The sequence below is a fragment of the Bubalus kerabau genome, chromosome 23, assembly GCF_029407905.1.
Source record: "Bubalus kerabau isolate K-KA32 ecotype Philippines breed swamp buffalo chromosome 23, PCC_UOA_SB_1v2, whole genome shotgun sequence".
Classification (NCBI taxonomy): Eukaryota; Metazoa; Chordata; class Mammalia; order Artiodactyla; family Bovidae; genus Bubalus; species Bubalus kerabau.
The window spans coordinates 10,881,340-10,896,963 of record NC_073646.1 but is presented as its reverse complement, the minus strand read 5'-3'; the positions used below and the strand labels follow the sequence as shown (position 1 = coordinate 10,896,963).

At 50.0% G+C, this 15,624-nt stretch overlaps 1 long non-coding RNA gene across 1 annotated transcript; it reads left to right on the top strand.

Moving 5' to 3' along the window:
* On the top strand, nt 1-9,504 carry LOC129637578 (uncharacterized). The gene is made up of 3 exons (XR_008707533.1): nt 1-175; nt 1,731-1,868; nt 9,159-9,504. It is a non-coding gene; the product is annotated as an uncharacterized LOC129637578 (long non-coding RNA).
* The last annotated feature ends 6,120 nt before the right edge of the window (nt 9,505-15,624 follow it).

Below are 15,624 nucleotides of genomic sequence, written 5' to 3'. Positions count from 1 at the left end.
AGGGAAGCCTGGAGTGCTGGAGTCCAGGGAGTCACAAAGAGTCAGACACAACTGAGTGACTGAAGAACAACACCAAGACTAAACGAGAACCACTCTGCCTTGCTTCGGAAGGGCTATGAGGATCAAATGATTTACTCTAAGTGGAGATAACTTGGATCACGACACAAATATAGAGGTTATAATAATTATTACTATTTTGCTTTACACGGGCTGCCCTGTGTATTTGAGTGAGCACAGTCATGAAGTCAGACAGACCTGGTTGCATTCTCAGCTTGTCATTTGCTGCAAATGGTTGAGGCTACCAGCCCATCATGTCAATTGCTCACTAGACACTAGGCATTGTTCTATGTAATTCATGCGTTGTGTTTCATTTAACCCTCACAAGACCCATATGAAACAGACACTATTATTGTTATGATACTCATTTTGCAGATGAGAAAATAGGCACAGAGAGGTTAAATAAAGTGCCCACGGTCACACAGCAGCTACGTGGCAGAACCTAGGAGGTTCCAACACAGGCAGCCCGATTTTATAGCCATTCCCTTGCTTTAAGCTAAGGTTTCCAAACTGTCAGACACCGGAGATCCACTTTTATGGTTTTTGCCAGCTCTATCCAAGTTGCAGCTGTTCAAGTTACTCGGTTTCCTTAGGTAAGTTTTATTCAAAGGGAAATGTATCATAACTATACACAGAAAGCCAGAGTCACCTGCCACTAAAAGGTAACCCTTGAAAAAAATGCAATGAAATTCAAACAGTGTTAGTAAGTTTTAGCTAGAGATTGGTGTCTTGCTCTGCTTTCAGAGGTCTGTTGTATGTGGGTTTCCCAGGTGATGCAGTGGTAAAGAATCCACCTGCCAATGAAAGAGCCAAAGGAGATGAGGGTCCGATCCCTGGGTTGGGAAAATCTCCTGGAGGAGGAAATGGCAACCCACTCCAGTATTCTTGCTTGGAAAATCCCATGGACAGAGAAGCCTGTCGGGCTACAGTCCATGAAGTGGCAAAGAGTTGTACATGATTGAGCACACACACAAACAAAAAAAGCCTGTTTTGTGTGTGGTTGAGAGCGAGGGAGGGAGGGGAAGAGAGAGCGAGGCGTGTCAAGTGTCAGAGAGGTGTTTAAGACACAGTAGCACCCATATGAGACTGTCTCCTTTACTTGAGTGGAAAATAGGAAATCTTGCACATCAGCTCAATGTTTTATCAAAATGTCCCTGGATCTCACCTAAAACCATCATCCAGGGACCCTCCAAGACACCCATCCCGTGCCTGGGAAACTGCCCAGCTTGGCTGCCAGCTGTGTGTCATGGGCACTGACTGAGCCTCAGTTTCCTCACCTGTGAAATGGGGTAAGGCCTCGGATCTCACAGGTACATAGTATTAATAGGAAGTGATATAAGCACAGAGTACGTGCTCAATATGAGGCGTGACGCTGGCAGGGCAGGGTGGACCCTATGTAGGGGCCCAGCTTGTGACACTAAAAATGAAAGCCTAGCATGGCCAGCCTGGGGTTCCTCCGTGCTGCTAATCTTATCTTTTGCCAAGTTCCCTCTGTGGTAACCTGGTGACAGGAAGGGCCATAGTTTCTGGAAGGTGGGTCAAAGCGAAACTCCCTCAGGTCCTGGCGGGAGGGGGGCCTGGTGGGCGCCCCCGGCCAGGTGGGCAGGGCATGGGGGTGGGGCAAGGAGTGCAGGCTTGAGCTTAAAGTGGACCTTCCCCTCATTGGATTGCAGATGGGGAAACTGAGGAACAGAGATGTGGGCTCGGCCCCTTGGCAGGCAATGGAGAGAATTGGGTGTGACCATCTAAACTGCTGATTCGCTCACCTGAAACCCCCGGTCACACACACATACCCTTGGCTCCCCCTGCAAGTGAGTATTGCTACCGGCTCCCCTTTATCTAGCTCTTTCTAGATGGGTACCCTTATTGTCTCATTTCACAGACTAGGCCAGGAGAGCTTGAGCTCCTTGTCTAGCTCTCATGGCTGATAAAGTCATAGAAGCAGTACTGGGACCAAGCCAGATGACCCCACAGCATTCTAGTGGCTCCCAGCTGCTAGACACTAAAATCTGACCCCTTCCCCACAGGCTCTGAGGTCCTTCACTGCCCAGCCCCACTGTACATTTTAGCCCCTCACTGTCCCCTTCACATTCCCCATCTGCTTCCATGATCCTTTGGCCTTCTGAGCAACCCAGGGGAAGTCTTTGATGTTTCTCTTGCATCCCCTTCACTTGGCAAACTCCTACTCAGTCTTCAAAGCCCAGCTCACCTCCTCCAGGGAAAAAATGGGTGAGTGAGTCAGAAAGGGGGGCGGGGAAGCAAGGGGTGCAGATAGGCAGAGAGAGGGAGCAAGAGGCAGAGCTGGGGAGACAGGGAGTGGGAAGAGGAGAGGAAAGACAACCCGGGAAAATAGGAAGGAAAGAGAAGACAGAGAGGTCTTAGGAGTGAGAGAAAGGACTTGTGCATGGGTGAGTGGACGGATGGGTGAGTGAATGAATGAGTGCATGAATGAATGAATGGGTGAAGGAATAAATAATCCAAACCATGTACAAAATAAAGGTCAAGTGAATAAACAGGAAGCCCTGATGGCCGGGCCGGACCGGGCCGGGCGGCCGTTACCCCCAGCGGTCCCTGCTCCTACCCTGACAGCTGTGGATGGGGCCGGGCAAGACCTCTCCGGGCTCTGGGCGTGGTCTGGGTCCTGAAGTGCTGGCTGTGTCCTTGACATTTGACAACGCTGTGCCTGTAACACCGTCCCCTCCCAGCCAAGAACCTTGGGTACCTACACTGCTCCAGATGCAGAAAACTGAAAGTAAAAGCCATCCTGAGCTTTGCCCCAGCCTTCCTGTCCCTCAGCTGGTTTCTTAGAAATCAGCTGCCTGGGCTACCAGCAGCAACCTGGACTTCCTCCCTCACCCAAGGTCCCCCTCCCCTGGTGGGCGCCATGCTGCCAGCAGAGATGGCACCACAGGCCCATCAGAAAGAAAATTTGGGAGTCAAGCATTCATTCCACAAATGTTTATTCATGCTTCCAGTAGTCCCAGGTGCAAGGGAAGAGACCAATCTGAGCTGTTCAGAGAGTTAGGAGAAAAAGGGCATTCGATGGGGTTTTGGTATCCCCTGATGCAGGTGGCTGGAGGGTTGGTGGAGGGTAGGGGGGAACCAGGAAAAGAGCTAATTAGTTTAAGAATAAGAGGACGTTGGAGGATGTGGAGTCAGGGGAGGCACCCTGGGGATGTCACCGGCAGAGTCCTAAAGCATAAGTTGAGAAGGAATCCACCTGGGCAGTCAAGGTGGGGAAGGGCATCTCAGAGGGAAGAGCATGGGCAAAGTGGCCTCTGTAATCTCCCATAATCTGTGTGTCGCTGTTCAGTGGCTCAGTCGTGTCTGACTGAGTGACCCATGGACTGCAGCATACCAGGCTCCCCTGTCTTCCACCGTCTCCCAGAGCTTGCTCAAACTCATGTCCATTGAGTCGGTGATGCCATTCAACCATCTCATCCTCTGTTACCCCTTTATCCTCTGCCCTCAATCTTTCCCAGCATCAGGGTCTTTTCCAATGAGTCAGCTCTTCACAACCGGTGGCCAAAGTATTGGAGCTTCAGTCCTTCCAGTGAATCTGTATAACTGTCCCTGTAGAGGCAAGTTTCTCTGATTTTTGTGGGCAGAAAAACTAAGACTCAGAGAAGTGTGGTGGATGTATTTGCCCAAGACGTCATAGCTAGAGGGGAGATCCAAAGGCGGCCTAGCCTCTCCCCTAAGCGAGCTCCAGTCAGCATCCAGATCCTGACCGTGGCTGTCTCACCGGAGCTCGCCCTCCGCCCCAGGCCCTGGGCTTCTGCACACAAGCACCTCTCCGTGGACTGACAAGGTGAGGAGAAAAAAATGAGGCTCAGAGAGCTCAAGTGACTTGCCTATGTCACACAGCCTGTTGGAGCACAGCAGGGATTCACAGCCAGGTTTGTGGCAGCCGACAGTGCCTGGGCCCTCACAGAACAGTTGTGACCTGACAGTCTCTTTGCCCACATTCCAAAGAGGGAGAGGGGCCAGCAGGTACAGAGACGCAGTGGCTGGAAAGGAGGGTCCACACAGGGTGCACTGCTCTCAGGGAACTGCCCCACCCGCCTCTGTAAGGTCCTGAGGGGGGCTTGCCACAGCGCCCTGTGACCGCAGGTGGATGTGGGCAAGATGGCCTGAGTTCCCCATGCCCCAGTTCAGGGTAGGCACATGACCTAAGCTGGACCAGTCAGAGACCCTCCTGGGACTTTTTCTGCAGGAACTCTTTCTTCTAAACGCAGGCCCACTGGCAGCCATTGTGGCCGCTGAGTCAAGAGAATAGAAGAGAAGAAGCACAGGACAGAGCCCTGATGCCTCGTGGGAGCCCCTACATCCAGCCATACCTGAAACCCACCCCTGGGCTTACCTGTGACACACGCCACAAGGTTCCTTTTCTGCTTATGCTTGTCTGAGTTATGCTTCTGTCACTGGCAACCCCAGAGAGTCTTGGGTAATCAGAGTTTGAAGAGCAACAAGGGTCAGGGGTCAGGTTTGCTTGGAACAAAGGGTGAGTGAGTGAAATGGAACCACTCACTCATCCTAAGAAGAGGCCGAACAACTCCCCGGCTGAAAGAAGCAAGACTCATTTTGCCGGGATCTGGGGCCCAGGGTACTCCCCTCTCCAGCTGACATCTGCCCTCAAGGAAAGCTGGAATGCAGACACTTTCACACCTCCTGATTCATGGTGGTTCGTAACTTCTTCGTGCTGGGAAAAAAAAAAAATTCCACATTAAAAAATTTTCCTTCCCTTTTTTCTTTTTTAAAACAGACTTTATTTTTAGAGCAGTTTTGGTTCACATCAAAATTGAGCGGGAAGCACAGAGTTTCCATATCCCCAGTGCCTTCCCGCCCCCCACAGTCACATCCTGGGTTAGTCCACATTATTGTTTAATCTTCACATTTGTTGTTAAATTCGTAAAAGAATCTACCAATAATGATAGCATAAAATACATTTTATATATTTTCCTGATTTCCAGATACACGCTTTTTTTTTAAAAAAAGACACCACTGTTTTTTTATTTTTAAATTATGAAAGTATGATAACACATGTACAGGAAAGCTGGAAAATACAGAACAAAGCTACATATATTACACTTATTTTTTAAAGTAGATAAATTAAGGTTTTTAATTGGAATTTCAATATCAAACTCTCAAAAGTTAATAGAATGAATATACAGAAAAATAGGATAAAGTAGGCCTGAAAAGTACTGTGAACCAATTCAATGTAATTAAGATTTATACACTTTTCACACAACAGTAGGATACGAATTCTATTCAAGTTCCCATAGACTATAAAGTAGGAGACATTGGAACATATCCAGGGACGTAAAATGAGGAAGATACCATTCTTCATAACCCATATCATAACCTGCTTTTTCCACTGAGCATTTCATGAACAACCTTCCAAGTCATTGGCTGACAAGATCGTAACGATGGTACCTGTCTTACCAGTGAGGGAGCTGAGGGACAGCTGGAGCCAGCAAGGCGACCCATGTTGTCCTTGTGAGGCACAGCTCACCGGATGCTCTCAAGGGCCCACTGAGGTTTGGCTCCTTCTTTACAGATGGGAAAGCTGCGGTGCAGAGACGGGAAGTCGCTCTTGTTCGGGGGAGGCCCAGGCCCCTGGGCAGGCTGGAAAGGAGGGGCTGCTGGTCAGCAGGGCTACACTAGCAGAGGCTGCGGGCACTCTGTCCTGAGGGGAGGGAGGCCCTCAGACGAACCAGCTGGTGTGTCCCTGAGGGACAGCCTTGCCTCACCGCTGCCTCGGTCATGCTGCTACTGACCTTCCCAGGAGGTGTCTGGTGCAGAAACGACTTGTGCCACTGGCTAATTCTCAAACTCAGGCTCACACTGAGCACCCACCATATGCCAGACACCACTGGGGTGCCCCCTGCCCCCCACCCACAGTCTCGGTTAGTCCTTCTTATCCCTCTGTAGGGTAGGACTATTAGTATCCATTTTTCAGATGAAGAAACTGAGGCCTAGAGAAGTGAAATGACTTGCCAAGGGCCACAGAGTTAACATGTGGCAAAACCAAAATTGGACCTCAGTGAGGTCTGAATCCAGACAGAAGCATCAACATCCTGATTGGGTCTCTGACTTGGTAAATTGTTAACCACACACACACACACACACACACACACACATCCCAACTGGCCAACAGGCCTTGAGAACTATGCCACAGAGCTCTGGCCTCGGCTCCATCCTTTTCCCCCATCTTCCCAAATTCCTTTATGAGAATCTAAGGTGATCTGCCTGATGCAAGGATGGTGAACCACTCACTGGGATCTCAAATAAGCCCTGGATTAAGACACAGAGTGGACACCAAGGTGACATTAAAGGCATTGATATAAAGTCCTATACTATGGTTGCTGCTGCTGCTGCTAAGTCGCTTCAGTCATGTCCAACTCTGTGCGACCCCAGAGACGGCAGCCCACCAGGCTCCCCTCTCCCTGGGATTCTCCAGGCAAGAACACTGAAGTGGGTTGCCATTTTCTTCTCCAGTGCATGAAAGTGAAAAGTGAAAGGGAAGTCGCTCAGTTGTGTCCGACTCTTGGTGACCCCATGGACTGCAGCCCACCAGGCTCCTCCGTCCATGGGACTTGCCAGGCAAGGGTACTGGAGTTAGGAACAGCAATATTCCCAAATCAGGTTGACTTCTGGCCCAAACAGCATGGTTGAACGTAAATTCAAGATGACCCATGAGCCAGCTGCAGCTTGCACAAGTTAATAAAAAGAGGTCCTATTACCGGGAGGTCCCAGCAGGGGTGCTCAGACTGACACGTGACATGTAGTGATGTGCTGGCTCAGGCACCTGTGGACACAATGCGGAGCTTTCACCACTCGCCTGCAAAGGGTGCATGCTCAGGAATCAGGGCTGACACTGAGTGCTGGTAACAATGAAGAATGCTTACCCCCATCCTGGGTACACGCTGCATGATCAATCAATGTGGATTTGACAAGGGGAGGATGGAGGAGAGAATGGATAACATTTAGCGTCACTACTATCATTGAAGTTGTGAAGTCGCTCGGTCGTGTCCAACTCTTTGTGACCCCATGGACTGTAGCCCACCAGGCTCCTCCATCCATGGAATTTTCTAGGCAAGAGTACTGGTGTGGGTTGCCATTTCCTTCTCCAGGGGATCTTCCCAACCCAGGGATCGAACCTGGGTCTCCTGCATTGCGGGCAGATGCTTTACCGTCTGAGCCACCAGGGAATACTAATATCATTGGTGATATAGTATTAGATAAGAGATATATGTGTTATCATACGACATAAGGGCTATTCTTGACGTAGCACTAATTACATACAGGCATGCAGCTAAGCACGTCATGCTATCTTTGATTCTCGAAACAGTCTGGCGGGTGGATTATCTTAGGCTGAATCACATGAAATTGCTGATTTTGTAGGTCAAAAACACAAACAGTGTTGGCAATACTGTTCAATGTCAGAGCATTTTCATTTCGACAGAATAAGTAAACCCCACTGGCAGGACCCTGGGGCGCCTGCCTGCTCAGAGGATGGTTTTCTCCTTGCTTCCTCCTCTTCACCCACCCTCTCATTCTGGCTACCCAGGCCCCCACCACCCCACCCCATTGCGGCCAGGTCTATATTTACAGTCTAGATTTCTGTGAAGTGGGGACTCGAGGAAGTGACTTATTCCCGAGTCATCACATTCACCCAGAGATAGTGACATCCAAGAAGCCTTCAGTTTCTGTCCACTCTCTGCCCCTGCCAATATGGGACTTTTCTCTTCCCTCTCTGGGTTTCCAAAGCTCAAACCAGCAAGACAGAAACAGGAATTGTGTGTCTGCCTACCGTCTGTCTGATGGGCAGATGAAATGGAATGGGAGATTTGTGTCCATTTTGCGGACAGGAACACTGAAGCAAATCTGTGCCCAACCTGGTTGCCAGTTGCCCCATCAGGGGCAGAGAGGAGAGCAGGTGGGTTTCTGGACATCTGGGGTCTCAGCCCGGTTCAAGCATCCTAGAGGTCGCTGGAAGGACCCCCTGGATCAGCCCTGCTCCACCACTCCTGGGGCTGGTGCTGAAATGACAGCCAAGCCATAGGGACGCTGGGCCCGGAGGGGTGGAGTCTTTCCAGGTAGTCAGACTGAGAGAGAGGGTGGCAGCTTGCGGGGACAGCGGAGGAGGAAGGGAACAGCCTGGTCCCCGCGGTGCACAGTTCGGTCCCCGCCGCGCACAGCCCGCCCGCCAGGCACAGCCGGTCTTCGGGGAAGTCGCCGAGTCGGAGTTCCAGGAAGCGATAACGCTTGTTGAAACCTCTTTCTTGTGGCCTGGTCTTGTCACATGGCTTGGTGGGGACCAACGTCAAGCAGGGCCACGGGTCTGGGCCACCTTGCACCCTGATAGCTGCTGCCACCCTATGCTCCTCCCCCGAGGCTGAGGGGGGGGGGTGGGGAACCAGACAGGAAAGAGGGCATGCGTGGTACCCACCCTGACACCCCTCGCCCAGGCTGAGAGCGGAGGACCCCTGGGTGGAGGGGTTGCTGTGAAAACACACAGCAGGTGCTGAGGAGACAGAAAACCTTTGTCCCTTCCCATGAAGCCAGGGAATGTGTCCCATCATTCTAGGGCAGGACTCTCCACCTCAGCACTACTGACTTCTCTGCTGTGGGGACAGCCCTGTGCCCTGGAGAGTGTGAGGAGTGTGCCCGGCCTCTGCCCACTAGATAGTGGTACCCACATCCACCCCCTAGCTGTGACACCAAAAATGTCTCCAGATGTGGCCAAATGGTCCCTGAAGGACAAAACCCTGATCCAGAGTCAGTGCCCAGCACATAGTAGGTGCACAGAAATCAGTAGGTCTTCAGCCCCGACAGCAGAACCTGTCTGGTTCATTTTTATACCCCATCACCTGGCATCATGGATCTGCAAAGGGACAATTCTGGGGATTTTTCTGGTGGTTCAGTGGCTAAGACTCTGTGCTCCCAATGCAGGGGACCTGGGTTTGATCCCTGATCAGGGAAGTAGATCTCACATGCTGCAACAAAGACCCGGCTCAGTCAAATAAATAAATGAAAATAAATATTTGGGAAAAAGGGATAATTTGGGAGACTCTTAGTCCTCCAATCTCTCTTAGCTTCTCACTCCACAACACTAGGCTTCCCAGCTGGCTCAGTGGTAAAGAATCCGCCTGCCAATGCAGGAGACAGGGGTTTGATCCCTGGGTGGGGAAGATCCCCTGGATGAAGAAATGGCAACCCACTCCAGTATTCTTGGCTGGGAAGTCCCTTGGACAGAGGAGCCTAGCAGACTACAGTCCACGGGGTCGCAAAAGTCGGACACGACTGAGCGATTGAACAACAGCTCTCTTAGCTTCTCACTCCACAAGACTAATAAACATACCATCTAAATAAAACCTGTGCTGGAGGCCTTGAACTTGAGGACAGAAGGCTGAATTTAGGGTGTGGTCAGGCTTGACACAAAGGGTAGAGAGAAAGGTCATGGGTCCCACCACCCCGTGTGGTCCCTGGAAGCCGGCAGCCCTACTTCCCACCCCCCAGGCTGGAGGCTGGGGGATCCTCTGTGGAGAGACTGACCCACCCAGGAGAGGACACGTCAGATGCTGACTCTGGGACTCTACCGTGACTGCCAGAGCCTGCCCAGCTGCCTGGATGAGACTCACCTGTCCACACGCCCTGTCCATAGTCAGCAAGCTTCTGATGGTCTGTTTTCAGTCTCCTGATCTTCAGTGTGAACTCACAGACGAGGATCACTGGACACTGGAGGCAGGCTTGTACAAGGAAAATCAGAGGTCAACAACAGCAGAGGAAAAGAGCTCCTGGAAAACAGGGCCAACTCGGGGAGGAGGAAAACACAAGACAAACACAAAACAAAAAAACACAAAACACAAAACAAAAACCCTAAGAGAAATAAGAGACGTTGTATCTCTAAGAGAATGAGACGCTGCATAAAGGAACATTCAGTGACCAAGAAAGAACTAGAGAGGTGAGGGCAGAAAGAAAAACTTTCACTATTAGCCTTGCAAGCGACTGGAAAACCTCCCAGAAAGACACAGGGAAATCCGACATAAAAAGATCAAGAAACTAGAGAATCGTCCCTCAAGATGCAACGTTAGAGAACAGGGAAAATGGAGGGAAAAAAATGTTCTAAATCTGAAGGACGTGAGCTTCCATATGGGAAAAGCTTCTCAATGGCTGCGTTAGTTTTCTGTGTACAAATCTTGGTGCTACGGAGGGAAGAATTCTAAGAGAGCCCCTGTCCTTTCCCACCACCCCATCTCATCCCCAGGACATGTTTATAATGGATTCTGCTCCTGTGATTAGGTTAGGATATAAGGTTGGTTTTACAAAAGGGAGGTTATGCAGTGGATCCAACTTAATCCCCTGAACCCTTCAAAAGCGGAGTGTTTTCTCCGGCTGGTGCCAGAAGAGGAAGTCAGAGATTTGAAGCACAGGAAAGATGTGATGGGCTGTCGCTGGAGTGGAGGGGGAGGGGCTGTGTGTGGATGAAATGTGGGTCACCTCTAGAGTTGAGAGCAGCCCTCGGCTGATACTTGGCGAGGAAACGGGGACCTCAGACCTACAAGCACAGGAACTGAATTTTGCCAAAATCAAGAAGGAGCCTGGAAGGAGATTTTTCCCCTAGAGTCTCCAGAGTCTCCAGATGGGAACTGGGACCCCGGCTGACCCCGATTTTGGCCCAACGAGACCCTTGAGCAGAAAACTTGCGCCAAACTTCTGACCTAGGAAAACTGTGAGATAATAAATTTATTAAGCTACTAGGTTTGTGATAATTTGCTACACGGCAGAAAACGGAAAATTCGTAGATCTGCTTAAAAGAACAGATATTTATCTCACACTGTTTCTGTGGGTCAGGAATCAGGGAGTGACTCAGCTGGGTGGTTCTGTCTCAGGGTCTCTCAGGAGGCTGCAGTCAAGGAGTCAGCCGGGGTTTGGAGGACCTGCTCCAAGGGTTCATTCACAAGGCTGGAGGCAGGCGGCCTCAGCTCCGCACCTCAAGGGCTGTGCCGTGGGGCTGCTTGAGTGCCCACAACATGGCGGCTGGCCTCCCCAACATCAAGCGAGCCAAAAGGGCGTAACACGGCAGCCACGTGCCTTTCATGGCCTTGTCTTGGAAGTCACATTATTATTATTATTTTAAAAGCAATTAATTTTTGGCTGCGCTCTGGGTCTTCATTGTTATGTGGGCTTTCTCTAGCTGTGGTAAGCGCAGTCCCTTCTCTAGCTGTGACACTGGCTTAGTTGCTCCGTGGCATGTAGAATCTACCTGAAGCAGGGGTTGAACCTATGTCCCCTATATTGGCAGGCGGATTCTTAACCACTGGACCACAAGGGAAGTCCCCAAAGTCAGTTTAGTTCAGTTCCGTCGCTCAGTCGTGTCCGACTCTTTGCGACCCCATGAACCACAGCACGCCAGGCTTCCCTGTCTATCACCAACTCCCAGAGTCCACCCAAACCCATGTCCATTGAGTCGGTGATGCCAACCAACCATTTCATCCTCTGTCATGCCCTTCTCCTCCTGCCCTCAATCTTTCTCAGCATCAGGGTCTTTTCCAATGAGTCAGCTCTTCACATCAGGTGGCCAAAGTATTGGAGTTTCAGCTTCAGCATCAGTCCTTCCAATGAACACCCAGGACTGATCTCCTTTAGGATGGACCAGTTGGATCTCCTTGCAGTCCAAGGGACTCTCAAGAGTCTTCTCCAATGCAATACTTCAAAAGCATCGATTCTTCGGCACTCAGCTTTGTTCACAGTCCAACTCTCACATCTATACATGACTACTGGAAAAACCATAGCCTTGACTAGAAGGACCTTTGTTGGCAAAGTAATGTCTCTGCTTTTGAATATGCTATCTAGGTTGGTTATAACTTTCCTTCCAAGGAGTAAGTGTCTTTTAATTTCATGGCTGCAATCAATCACCATCTGCAGTGATTTTGGAGCTCAGAAAAATGAAGTCAGCCACTGTTTCCACTGTTTCCCATCTATTTGCCATGAAGTGATGGGACGAGATGCCATGATCTTAGTTTTCTGAATGTTGAGCTTTAAGCCAACTTTTTCACTCTCCTCTTTCACTTTCATCAAGAGGCTCTTTAGTTCTTCACTTTCTGCCATAAGGGTGGTGTCATCTGCATATCTGAGGTTATTGATATTTCTCCTGCCAATCTTGATTCCAGCTTGTGCTTCCTCCAGCCCAGCATTTCTCATGATGTACTCTGCATAGAAGTTAAATAAGCAGGGTGACAATATACAGCCTTGCTGTACTCCTTTTCCTATTTGGAACCAGTCTGTGGTTCCATGTCCAGTTCTAACTGTTGCTTCCTGACCTGCATATAGGTTTCTCAAGAGGCAGGTCAGGTGGTCTGGTATTCCCATCTCTTTCAGAATTTTCCATAGTTTATTGTGATCCACACAGTCAAAGGCTTTGGCATAGTCAATAAAGCAGAAGTTACATTATTATTATTATTATCATTGTCATCAATCCAGATTTATTCCTTCCTAGCTAAGTGACCCAGGGAAGCTTCCTCAACCACTTTGAGCCTCACTTTCTCTATGAAGTGGGGAGATACTACTCCACTGGAAGGATTAGAATAGAGCTGAGAAGAAATAAAAATAATACCCCTTGAAGGACCCAGCACACATCTGTTGCATCTAAGGAATCTTATTTTGTCTCCGTCTCCCACTCTACTATCCAAGTCCAGATCATTCCTGGGCTCTTAGGTCCAAGCAGGAGGGGTCCAGGCCAGAGTTCAGGGAAGATTTGGGGCCTGAATTGATCATGGAACAGTTCCCACTCTGACCCCTGAGCTGTGAAGGACACTGACCTCTCTGGGGTTGATCTAGCTCCTCAAGGCTCCGTCCTGCCACCTGCTTGTTGCTCAGAAAGCCCTTCGTCCCCCTGGGTGGCCCCTGGTTCTGCTCCAAGCCTCCTTGGCTCTGCCTGTCACGTGCCACCATTAGAAGACACACAAAATTTTGCAGAGGTGCCCACAGGAAGTGCACTGATGGAGTCCAGCCCTGGATAAGGCTCCATCTGACAGGAGCAGAGACAGGAGAGAGGACAAGAGGGACCTGAGGCAGGTGCTGAGACTGAGTCCTGGCCCTGAAGTTCAAGGCCTGGGTTCTGCCAGTTTTGAGTTAAGAGTCCTGTCATGGCCCCTTCTGTTGCATGATGGGAGCACATTTCCTTCTCCGAGCTCACGTACCTCAGCTGGCAAGTGGGAGTAACCCTGGCATTTACCTCGTAGGGGCATGTATCTGTTCACTCACTCAACAAATATGTATTGAGCACCTACTCTGTGCTAGGCATTCTTCTTGGCTCTGGCTTCTCAGCAGTGACAAAGACAGACTGAGTTACTTGCCCTCTGAGACTTTACAGTCTCACAGGTGGAGAGACAGGATTATGTCAGATGCAGCTAAGTGCTATGGAGTAAAACACAGCAGGTTAAAACACCTGTGTAAACACAGGGGGGCTAGGAGGTGCCAGGGATAGGTTGCTATTTTATTTGGATGGTCACGGAAGCCTCTCTGAGAAGCAGAAAACTAAAGGTGAGTCAGCTACCCATTTGTATGTGGAAAGAGCATTTTAGGCAGAAGGAAGAGCAGGTGCAAAGGCCCTGAGGCAGAATGTTCAAGGAAAGGGGTGAGTGTAGCTGGTACAGTGTGAATTGGGGGGTGAACAGTAGCTGAGATCAGAGAGGTGGGGAGTGTGGGATTGGATCAGGTAGGGACTTGTGGATCCTTAAAAGGGTTTTAGCTTTTACTCAGAGTGAGATGCGAGCATGGGACAGTTCTGAGCCTAGGAGCTGCTAGGAGGATTCCATAATACATGCATATAAAGTACTCAGTAGTGTGCTCGGCACATAGTAGGGGCTCCATAATTGCTGGCTTCTATTATTACTGTTGTTATTATTGCCAACTAGGAAGCAAATTGGAAGCTATAAAAAGTTATAGGGATGCAAATTTTCATTGCCTGACAGAACTTCTAAGATGTTTTCAAATGCTATTATCAAGCATTAGCCATGCAAAAGGCAGGTTTCATTTCTTCATTTTCTGAAAGAGCAACCTAAGGCTCAAAGAGGTTGGCCACTGCAGAGCAAAAAAAAGGGAAAAGTCCAACTCACCAGAACCCAGGTCTTCTGAATCCAGCTGATGCCTGCTGGTTCAGTCATTGGGGCTGACAGGCCTAGGTGGAAAGGGAAGGTGGTGGTCCCTGTGCAAAAGGCGAGGCAGAAGCATGGGGGCAGAAGCATGGGAGTGGCACCTGGGGCCTTCAGCATCACTGAAGAGAAAAGCCTAGAGCCTCCAACTCTGATCTGGCTCATCAGGCAGAACAGGTTCACAGAGACGAAAAGAGGCCCTAGGGCATCACTGAGGATGCCTCTGGTCCAAGTAACAGGAAGCCTGATGTAAAGTGACTTAAAGAAGCTGGAAATATAACACCTGGTTCAACAGGAAGTCCAGAGGTAGAGCCTGTTTCTGGCCTGGCGGATTCAGCAGTCCCACCAGGACTCCACGGACCCAGGTTCCTTCATTTCTCTGCTCTGACATCTCGGTGTTGGTTTCGCCTGAGGCTGCTCCTTGGACGGCAGATGCAAATATGGGGGACACATCCAGCAGAAAAATGGAAACCATTTCTCCCCAGGGCTCCCCCTTAGGAGTAAGGAAATCTTTCCCAGAAACCCTCAGAAGGCTTTCCTCCTATCTCGTTGGCCAGAATTGGGTTACGTGCCCACTGTTGAGGCGACCACTGACCAAACTGGAATTTCCTTAACTGAGAGGGAATGAGTGCTGGAGTGTGTTAGTCACTCAGTCGTGTCCAACTCTGCGCCTCCATGGACTATAACCTGCCAGGCTTCTCTGTCCATGGGATTTTCCAGGCAAGAATACTGCAGGGGGTTGCCATTTTCTTCTCCAAGTGTTGGAGAGCGGGTCAAACTGATTTTGTAAAATAAAGTCCCAATTTTCCCTCCCTCCCTGTATCCATGCCCTTGATAATATGACTTTGCTGTTCCTCTCATTAAGCAATCTATGTCTCCATCCTAGAACTTGGGCTGATTTAGCCAATAGGAAGTGAGGATGGTGATGAAGGGACAGCCTGCTTCCTAGCCTAGACCTCAAGATGCTTTCTGGCTCTATGCGTTCTCTTGGGATTCCACATCTGCCCTGAGAACAAGCCTAAGCTGGCCTTCTGGATGACAAGAGGCCACACAAAACTGAGAAGCACCATCCTAGCCGAGGCCACCCAACACCAGCCAGCCCCCGCCGACCTATCAGCTAGCTGCCTGTGGATGCGAGAGTGTACCAAACAAGATCAACCCAGCCCAGAAGAACCACCCAGCCAACTCACAGACTGTGAGCAGCAGTAAATGCTGCTTGTGTTAAACCACTCGTTCGGGGGAGGTCGGTCATGCAGCAACAGCTAATTGATCCAGGGGACTGACCACCTGTAGTGGTTACCTACTCACAGAAAGCCAGTCCTTTTAGAGGAGCAGGAAATATCATTTATTCATTGACTGCATCTTCCTGTCCACTCTGACACAGGCAACTCAAAGATCAGTAAGG